The sequence below is a fragment of the Hirundo rustica genome, chromosome 8 (genome assembly GCF_015227805.2).
Source record: "Hirundo rustica isolate bHirRus1 chromosome 8, bHirRus1.pri.v3, whole genome shotgun sequence".
NCBI classification, from domain to species: Eukaryota; Metazoa; Chordata; class Aves; order Passeriformes; family Hirundinidae; genus Hirundo; species Hirundo rustica.
The window spans coordinates 29,291,577-29,301,710 of NC_053457.1; the positions used below are offsets into that span (position 1 = coordinate 29,291,577).

The 10,134-nt window shown below is 45.9% G+C and overlaps 1 protein-coding gene across 3 annotated transcripts in view; it reads right to left on the reverse strand.

The window, feature by feature from the left end:
- The window catches only part of HSPA12A (heat shock protein family A (Hsp70) member 12A), a 52,902-nt gene extending 43,268 nt beyond the window's left edge, over window positions 1-9,634 (reverse strand). Inside the window, exon 1 of one of the 3 annotated variants that reach the window (XM_040071087.2) lies at window positions 9,556-9,634. The gene's annotated coding sequence lies outside the window, so the exon portion shown is untranslated. Of the gene's footprint in view, window positions 1-2,795; window positions 2,815-4,288; window positions 4,308-9,555 lie in introns of those variants that run through there. The other 2 variants (XM_040071089.2, XM_040071088.2) reach the window with 2 other exon arrangements.
- Between the last annotated feature and the right edge of the window lie 500 nt (window positions 9,635-10,134).

Below are 10,134 nucleotides of genomic sequence, written 5' to 3' on the forward strand. Positions count from 1 at the left end.
CTCCCAGTCACAAACCACTGACGTGGCACTCAAACAAAGTTCAGCTGCCACACAAAATCTTCTCTTTTCTATTAAATATTTCATCTGTTCATAATTCGACTGCATAAGGCATCAGTAAAATTTTCTGCTTCACATATTATGGAACTTGTTCATTTCTCCAGTGAAGCAGATGCCAGAGCAGTGGATTCTGTCTAACAGAAGGTTCTCTGCAACCCAAGTGCCATAAACAATGGATAAGCTACAGTGGGCTTTGTCTCCAGTCAGAATTTATCAGGACAAGTAAATCAGGAACCTGGGAATCAGGGGTTTTTTTGCAGCATAACACCCAGAAATGCTGTCACACCAGGGAAGGTGGGACATCTCTGAACGTGCCTCATGTCACCAGTTCTAGGTATGGAAAAGAAACAACTTTTTAAAAAAGAAGAAGTAAGGATTTAAGTCCCAAGTCTGCCATCAGAAACCATTTCAGGAACATTCTGCACTACTTTAGAGTGATGGCTACAAAAGCAAAAGCTTCACCAGAGAAGCTGCACTTTCCAAACCTTCTCAGACCTCACTCCCATGTGACTGGCTCTCTCTCCTACAGCTATTTCACAAATCAGAGAATAACAAAGGAGCATCACCATGATAGCACCTCTGTAAGAACATCCCTGAACACCAGTGTGTGTTATATCCCAATCAACACAATTTATATTTCTATCCCAACAGAGTGGTCACAAACCCAACACGAACTCTTCCCACAATTTTCTGATTCAACAAGAGGATCAACACCATTCCCCACTTCAGATCATAGTTCCAGTATTTTAATAAGTGCTCACACAATAAAGACACCACTGGGTCCCAGCACAGCTTTTTCCAGGCTCTCCCAAATTCCCAGCTGAGAGCAGCTGCAGGACACCAACCTGGCTCAAAAGGAAAGTTGAAATAACTCTTTTTGATTTCTATAATGCACATTAACCATTCCAAGTGCGAAATCATCCCAGTGCTCAGCTATTTGTAGGCTGATGAACCAGGTGCACGGGGAAGTTGGGATGCATTAGACCTACTAAAAATGTCACTACGGCAGCTGATCTTTGTGGCTCCAATAAATCCATGTTAACTGAATTCACCACGAAGACGCTGAACACTTCACAAGTCAAACGCTTGCACAATATCTCGTGGCCATTCTTCTGGAATTTCCAGCCATCCAGCATGTGGTAAAGGTGACTGCTGCTATGTGTATTTATGCTGCCCTGCTCTCAGTCAGGTTGCTGTTAATACCAAAATCTTAGCCAAATTCTTTCCTTCCCATTCAGGTACGATATCTGGATTTAAAATTTAGGAAAAAAGAAGGGAAAAAGGAAAAAGAAGGATGTACTGAACTAAACATGGGTATCGAGTAGCCATCAGGCAATAAAAGAATGGAATGAACCCATAATATTTCATTCAAAAGATAATAACCCTTTGAGCATCAAAATAATTTTGACACAAGCAAACCTTCCTAATGATGTTTGCACAAGAAAAGAAGGGTTTTACCACACTGCTACTAGCTGGCAACTGCTGCACTGATGAAGAAAACCTTATTCAGCTTTTCCTGTTGCTGAGATTTTCCTTTGCATTAAGCACGAAATGCCAGAGCTTCCAAATGTAACGTGACAACCTAGAGCATTTTACTGAAAATACAAAGATGGCCTTTTAAAACAATTACAGAACAATAAAAAAAAAAGGATGGAGAGAAGCAAACACAAAAAAAAAATCCACTTGAAATATTCTTATGCATAATAAAAAGATCCCATATTTCAAATCAGAAGTAAGAACTTTCTGTTTCTACTGAAACCAATGGCACCACTGTTACGACCATCAATGGAATTAGAGTTCTTTGTTTTAAAATGCCACTAGGCATCCAGCTGGTTTGCTGAAGACTGCAATACACTTCTCTTCCATGAATACGGCCATAGCTAATCTCTGATACAAATCCAAGTTTCCTGATACCCTTTCATAATATCTGGCCCCCCAAAGAACTGGAATTCATTGCACTGATACCAATTAGAGCACAAGGATTTCCTAAGTTAAAAAATAAAAGCAACTCCCGATCCTTTGCATAGAACTTTAAAAATAAGGCATGTTTTTCATTACAACTTTGACCTTTTCCATTTATTGCTTTTATATTGTCTCCCATCACGATTATGCTTTGACTAGAGGAATTACATTTTGACTACGCTACGAACGCATGAATGCTTTCTAGGGTAATTTTAAGATTTTACCATTATTGTTAAAGAGTATCAAAAACCGACCCCAGTTTCATCCCACCACTCACTCTGTGGACAATATTCACTTCCCTGAGCCTCAGCAGCAAAGGGAGACCAAAAGACGCCACCAATTTTCTGTGAACCTAATCTGAGATGAAAGAAACACGCAAGAACTCGCAATAACCTTCTGAAAACGACACACGGGTTATGTTCACTTCTCCTCTATTTGACAGGACATAGGCTAAACTACCTACATTTGATCTGACCTCATTAATGCTTGGTAAGACGGACTGAAGCTGAGCAATCACACTTCCCTGTACACCGGGTCTGTAATGCCCCAGCACGTCCTCACCAACAGCTACATCTGCCCTAAGCTACCTTCTACTCAAACCCTTTCACCATCTACTCCGTACGGTCTCAAATCCAGCTTCACCCTGAATGACCTGAGAGTTTTCCAGCCTCTGTGATCAGTCAGCTCCCTTTTCCCTCCCATCTCCTTCCCCTGATGCAATTCCAGTGTTCTCAAAACCTGCTCATGCACCAGAGCTTGGGGTTAGGGGAACTCACCAGCAGTGCCCTGCAAGTGATCCCTCTCTTCCCACATTCCAGCTCTTCCATAGCCATGCACTACTGCCAGGAGAGACAACTCTGATCCTGCTTTATCTGTTGCAAAAGGCAGGCTACCACAATGTTGTGATAAAGGTGGGTTAACAACAAATTTGGCAGCTCAGAGTGGTAAAAGACAATTTTCTGTGATCTTCCTAAATACTCCTCAATACAGTTCTGTAAGAGACACCTTCAGTGCATGCTGACTAAACTTTTTTTCAACAAGCTCTCCTTTCAACTTGCTTCCTTCACACTTCTTTGCACTATTTGCCTCTGAGCAAGCACTGTCTGCCTGTTATCTCTCACCTCCTCTGTCTGCCTGTATCTCTGCCTCCTCCCTCATTGCTTCTGGGAACACATAAAGAACAGAAAACAAAACACAAGGTGTACAGAACTTAGGTCCTGTGAAAAGATGCCTTCCTGGAAAAGGCTTCCTGCTGCTTCTCCTTTATCATCATGTCTGTCCTCATCTACCTCCTCTGCAATGTTGTCAGGAATGGCACTACTAAGACTATGCTCTAATTTCCAGGACCATACTCATAAAAGAGAATATTTGTGATGTTCATGACTGTCTTTGACAAAAACACCATTTCCCAGCTCAAACTGCTCATTGTTTTTTCATTTTAAAAAACAAGATCAAATTATTATAGTTACAAACCCGTTTTACTACAAGTTTCTATTTAAGAACCATCTCAAGACGCAATTGTATCCTGAAAAGAACGCAATCCTACCCTTCTCAATCAAGATATTCAAAGGGATATCACTAGAAGAACAAGAACCACTGTTCAGCTTTTCAGACTGTGCATCCAGCACACAGGAAGAAGTACATTTTGGGGGCATTTGTTTACTTAGAAGGGGGATTATTTAGCTTTCAAGCATTCCTAGATTCAAACAGTATCTCACAATGCATCAAGCTGGATGAATGTAGTGACACCTTTTTCTCAGAACATGAATTGGGAAAAAATTTGAATATGTTTGTCTTCATTTTGACAATCTTCTGGAAGGCTTAACATGATTCACACATTTATAGAGTCTTGACAAGAGAAAACCAACCACTCTCATCAATTCACAGGGGAAAAAAAAAACCAAACAGATAAGCAGGGGGCAGGGTAAAAAGAAAAGCCAAACTAGAATGGCCATTATTTATAGTAGTCAGCGTGAGTGATCCCTAAATATTCTTCAAGCCTATTAAATCCAATTTTGTCCAAATATGGAAAAATAAAAGAATAGTAACTGCAACAAAACTGCAAAAATTGGTATCACGTTTGACAAGTCGTTAGCAAAGTCATCTATGAAACCATAGTCTATGGCTATTGATTTAACTTCAAAGCAACATTTTCATAGTTATATCAAAAACCAGATTTTCTTTTTTTTTTATTTGATGGCCTTGAAAACACACAGTTACCGGCTTAAAGGAAAGCTTAAAGAAAAAATACCTTATAAGAAGAAATTACCTGATTAGTATTTGTAGAGTAGATCCTAAAATCACGGGTTCACCAACCAAAATCCACTTCCAGAGGTTTTTATACTAACATCCATCAGGGTTACGTTCAAGCGCCGTGACAGTGCATCCACAGAGGCCACAGTGACCAGCCAGAAAACGAACGGCAAATTTACACTGTCACAGTGACAAGCCCCTGGCACAACCTTCAAAGGAGTTCCCGTGGCTAAAATCATAACAGGAGCGTAGCTGAGTAAGCCAGAGAGCTCCTACAAAAGGTTGATTTCTGAATGCAGCCCTTCCATAGTGACGGTACTGAACGCTTTTGTAAATGGCATGCCCTGCCGTTCTGATTACTGCCAGTGCTCCACTCAGGTATCCATGGAAACTTGAGAAATAGATGTTATATTTGTTGGATCTGTTTGGCACCAGGGGATGGGGCTAGTTGCCAGTCAGCCCTGTGGTTCGCCACAGGTAGTTTGATCTTTAATCATAGAGAAGGCATCAAGAGTCCTCATATGATGACGAAAACCACCAAATGGTCACATTTCCCAAACAATGACAAAAGGAGGAGGCAAGGATGCACTAAGAACTGTTATTTTAATGCTGTTATTATCTCTTGAGAGAGAAAAATATCCCAATCCCTGTAATGGGGAAAGACACATCCAAATATCCACTCTCCCAACCTCACAGGGAACAGGAAAAAAAAAGAAAGCATGGATACAAATGCACAGAACCTGATAGGGACAGGTGGACATGGAGTACTCAGGACTGTAAAACCCTTTGAGAGAAACTGCTTCAACCCTAGAGAATGATCCTGAATAACACTGAGAACTAGGGATGTATCCAGAAATGGACAAATTGAAGTTTTGTTCCCAGATCATTCCCTCTGGGAGAAGGAAGTAGCAAACAGAGAGTGATTTCTCTCTGCTTCCTTCCCCAAGGAAACTAGTGTAGGTTGGGCAATCTTCTGTAATAGGAACTGATTTTCTTCAGAGAGAGAATATGGATTAACTCCCTCAGACAAAATGGAACTGCTATTATTGAACTACATTCACATCCAGACTTTTCTGAACTCCAGCTGGTAATGATTACCAGAAATCTCTCTCAATATTCCTGCAAAGCACAGCCTGAGTGTTGAGTTAAAAGCTAAAAGCAAAATCCTCTCCAGGTCTCATATCCTTGCAAATTTAGGTGCCCTTGGAACCGATTCATGTGCCCAGAGCCTGCAAATCTGTAACAGAGCTCCTGATCTGGGCCAGGGAGCACCAGTGATCCACAGGGCAGTGGAGAGCAGGGAGCCAGGGAGCACCAACACAGCTCACAAAGCCACTCTGGTGTCCTTGACACATGCTCATGCAGTCCTGAGTGGAGAACAAAGGCATTCTAGGCTTTCTGGCCATCATACTCTGAGGAGTTTCGTTTATTTATTTGCTTATTTCTTAGAACTGACTGCATTTTCCTCTTCATTTACATGAAAACGTTTCTCAAATCCCTCTGAGACAGCCTTCGAAGGAATTTCCTGTTTTAATACTGATTACTGACACAGATCACCACTGCCATGCTAATTTTAAAACACTGCAAAGTCGCTGTTTTAATAGCGGCCATGGCAAAATTTTAAACTTGCATTTGTTTATTTTAAATGCATATCACTATGATTCTTAACAGCACGGCACAAGGGTCAAAGCTGACACACTTTGAATAATGAGAGCTATGGAATGTTCTTTCAATATCAAAAATGTGCCTGGTCACTGAGAAAAGGCAGATTGGATGTAATGACCCAGGAGCCAGGACACTTGTCACAGTGAGGCAGATGAAGCCTGCAGATCTGTCACAGGCATTTCAGATCACCAGGGCACAGCCTTGGCAGCAGCATTCCCTCAGTGCAACACCAACATCTGTGACCTTACAGCACCAAACAGCTGCACACTCTGCAGTGGAACATCTGTGGAGCAAGTGTACCATTTACAGCCATGGCTGATGGACTTCAGAGCTCATCCCTGAAACGGGCTCCAAGTCCTCCTGGCAACTCTCTCTCCACTGCAGAAACAACAGCTTGATGCAACCTGGAGCTTCACCCATCCTTGTTTTCAACCAGCCAGGCTGTTTAATAAAAATGTGACAAGTGCCATACAGAAGCTGAGTAATTATGTAAAAAGCCATCTATGGATAGACAAAGATTTCACTAAAGCTGCACAAGGAAAATATCAACGGCTGGTTCACTTAAGGAAAATAAAAAAAAAAAAAGGAACAGATGCAAAGTCCCTAAAAAGGTCATGTTGCTTCATACCAAATTAAGGTCACAACTGTTCTCCTTCTCCTAATTGAAAGTAGCAGTGTTTGCGTGCATTGTTTGCATGCACTGTTTTTTATTCCTTTCACATTTTCCATTATCATTTACTGGGAGCCAGCACAGCTTTTTTAAATATCCAAAAAAGCCAATTTGCTTCTTTGCAATGCCCACAGACTAAAACAGCCACAGGGAGAAGTTTCTAAAATCATAAATGGTGTGCTCTTTGAAGTCAAATACTTGTGAAATCCCATCTGACACATCGTCAAAAGGCAGAACCAATTCAGGTACAGAAAACTGACACAATGGGATCTTTTAATATTATAGTTTTAAAGTTACAAGTATATTCTTAAGATTTTTTTTTTTTTTTTTAAGAAAGGAATGGTTGTTTTGTGCATTTATAGCGAGAACTGGTGAAATCATAGTAGAGGGGAGCAAAAAGGAATTAATCTCCTGGAACAGTTTAGAAGAATAACTGGGAATTTTAAAATATTTGACCAGATCTGTAACTTCAAAGGGAAAATAAATCCAGACTTAATTGCAACAGCATATATGATGTCCAGAAGGGGCTTAAAAAATTTCAACAGCATTGCCACAAAAGTGGGAGAAGTCGGCCACGGCAGGTCACATCAACTCAGCCAACAAAAGAAGCACTTGGCAGAAAAGAGCACAAGATGAGACACCAGTCAAGTCCCATATAACCCCAACCACCAGTGACACAGTTAGAAAGCAAAACATATCCTAAACCTGGATATGTTCATGATGGGATCAGGTCTTTCATAGCTGAGGCAGCATTCTGGTCTTGCTGCACAGAACTGGCCTCCCAGAGGCTGCTTTAACTTGAGCTGACATCCAAGGCTGCAGCATCCTTTTCCAGCTCCTGGTGACAGTTGTATTTGACAGAAATCCTGGTCACTCCCTGCAGACCAGGATAAAGCCCCTTTACCCAGAAATGCATCAGCTGAAAATGCCTCTGGACAGAACAGACCTCTTGGGGCCTCTCTTCAGCTGACTGAAGCTTTGGGGAGACTTTGCAGGTACAGAGCAGGGCAGATCTGTTGAACACCAACTGCTGTCCCCATGGGAATGAACCAAACATTCACACTGAAAGCTTACTGGGTGCCTATCATAAAGGAAAACTTGTCAGCTCAACCAGCATTACCCAATTACAAGGCAAAGGTGTTAAAAATGCCAAAAATCAGTATAATTAGAAGCTTTCCATGCAATAGCTCCTGGGTATGAACAATTTCACTAAGCAGGCTGCAGCTACCGCAGTGCTGTGCTAAGTGAAGCTATAAGGATGATGGGCAGGCACTGCATACAGCATTCAGCTATTTTACAAACAGACATTTCTTTTACGCATTGTACTGTGCTGCAAGAAGTGGCTGCAGCTTCAGTACTGTCAATATAACACACACTAAATCACGGTTTATCCCTGAAGCCTTTTTTCCCTCTGACAGCCTCAGCATTCCAGTGCATGGAAAGAACATAAAGATTCCTGGCATCACAAATCATTGCTTTACTACCTGGTCTTCTGTCTTCTAACCAAATCCCTCCTGCACAGATTCCCCCTATATCACAAGTTACTTCATTCCAGTATTGCATTGCACCAACCTTGTGACTTGGCAGAAAACAAAACGTGATACCCTGACATCAGAAAGACAAATGAATCTGTCAGTCTACTCTTCCCTTTGTCAGCTGCGTGCTAGAAAATTGTTACAGGTTACTTCAAACAAAACACACATTAGAGACTTCATTTAGAAGGCACTGAGAGAACATTCAGATGCGGGGAGAGGGAAGAACTCAGTAGAGCATCTTGAAGATTCAACTAGTTTCTAAGTAGTGTTTTCTGGTTTAGTTTGGGGTTTTTTTTAATGAATACTTTATGACCCTTTTATTCCACTTGCACTGAAATCGAGTTGTGTCATTCAAAATGTTCCCTGAATCCTACTATAATGAACCTCGACCTTTTAAGTTTCCCACACATTTCTGCCAGCAACCTTGGCTCAGCATTACAGCTTCCTCAAGCCTTTGCAGCACAGTGAGGAAGAAGGCATGGAGAGATCGACCGCAATCAGGCTGAGTCTGCATTTCCCTTAGGGTTATTCACCCATATCATTTGTATCCTAGGAACCCTCTTCCCTCCCGCAGCTCCGTTCCCACACAAGGAGAGACCACCCCGTCCTGCAAAGGCTGTGCTGTTTTTATCAGGCACAGCGAAACCCCAAAGGGATCAAACCACAGGATCCCTCTTTCAGGCAAAACAAGATTCAGCTCAGCTAGAGACAAGTTCGCAGAACCGGAGACATGTGGCCCCCTTAATGTGGTAAAACGGCTCCGGTGGGGGATTTCCCCCACCCCTACACCTCGCCGGGAGCTCCCTGGTCCCCGGGGCTGCGCCAGGATGCTCAGGCGCTCAGCGCAGACAGCGCTGTCTCTCCCACCCGGCTGCCAGCTCTTTCTTTTCCAGCGCATCAGGCTTCTCGCTATTCAGGGCTGCTGCCTCTATGTCAGCAGCAGCCCCTGAGCTCCGGTCCGAGCCCTCCTCCCTCTGGCCGCCGCTGGGAAAGGGACGGTCCCCGACGCGCGGGGAGCACGGAGCCACAAAGGCCCGTCCGGCGGGGATGCCGCGCCCGCCGCAGCGCCCCGGCCCGGCCGTGCGGCCGCATTGTTCTGCCACCTGGGCGCCCCCGCGGTGCGGCACCGGCTGCCCGGGCCCCGCACGTGCTGGAGGAGCGGCGGCGCTGCCCGGCGGGCGGGGGCTCCGCGCCGAGCCGCCGCCACAGCCGGCCCTGCCCGCCGGGCATCCCCCGAGCCGGGGCGCCGCCGGCCCTGCCCTGCCCCGCCCCGCCCCTGCGCTGCCGGCACACGGTCCGCCGCCTCCCCCTGCTCCGGACGGGGCTCCCTCCGGCTCCGCATGGCTTCCCTCCGCGGGCCGCGCCGCGTCCGCCGCCGGCGGCGCTCCCGCATTGCGGCGGGGCCCCCCTCACCTGCGGCACCGCTCTCCGCCTCCGACATGGCCCGGAGCCGCCGCGCTCGCCGGGGCGCGGGCCGGCGGAGCTGCGCTGCCCACCCCGGGGGAGGCTCCGCCGCTTTCTCTAGTCCCCGCCCCGCTGCGCCTTCCTGCGGCCGGTGCGGAGCCGAGGGGAAGAGGCTGCGCGCCCGGGCCGGCGCTGACGGGCTGCCCGCGCCGGCTGCGGGGCCGCGCCGCCCCTCCCCGCCCGCTCCTCCCGCAGCCGCACAAGCAAAGCACCGGCGGGGGGGCCGCTGCCAGGGGAGGCCCGGCCCCAGATGCGGATTTCACGGCCGCTGAAGCGGAAACCCCTCCGCGGTGACAGCCGTAGAAAGAGACCCCTCTCCGTGGCCGGAGGTGACACCCCGGCTCGGCCCTGAGCGCCTGGAAAGGGTGCGGGAGTCCCGCAGAGACGGAGCGTGAGAAGGCTGCGGAGGTTGCGGCAGCTGTTCCCCGGGTTGTCAGGGGAGTGTAGGTACAGCTAAGCCGAGCTTTCAGAAATCACGGACGGGTGGTCCCCCGACACCATGAATTGCGGGGTGGCTTGTACGGCATG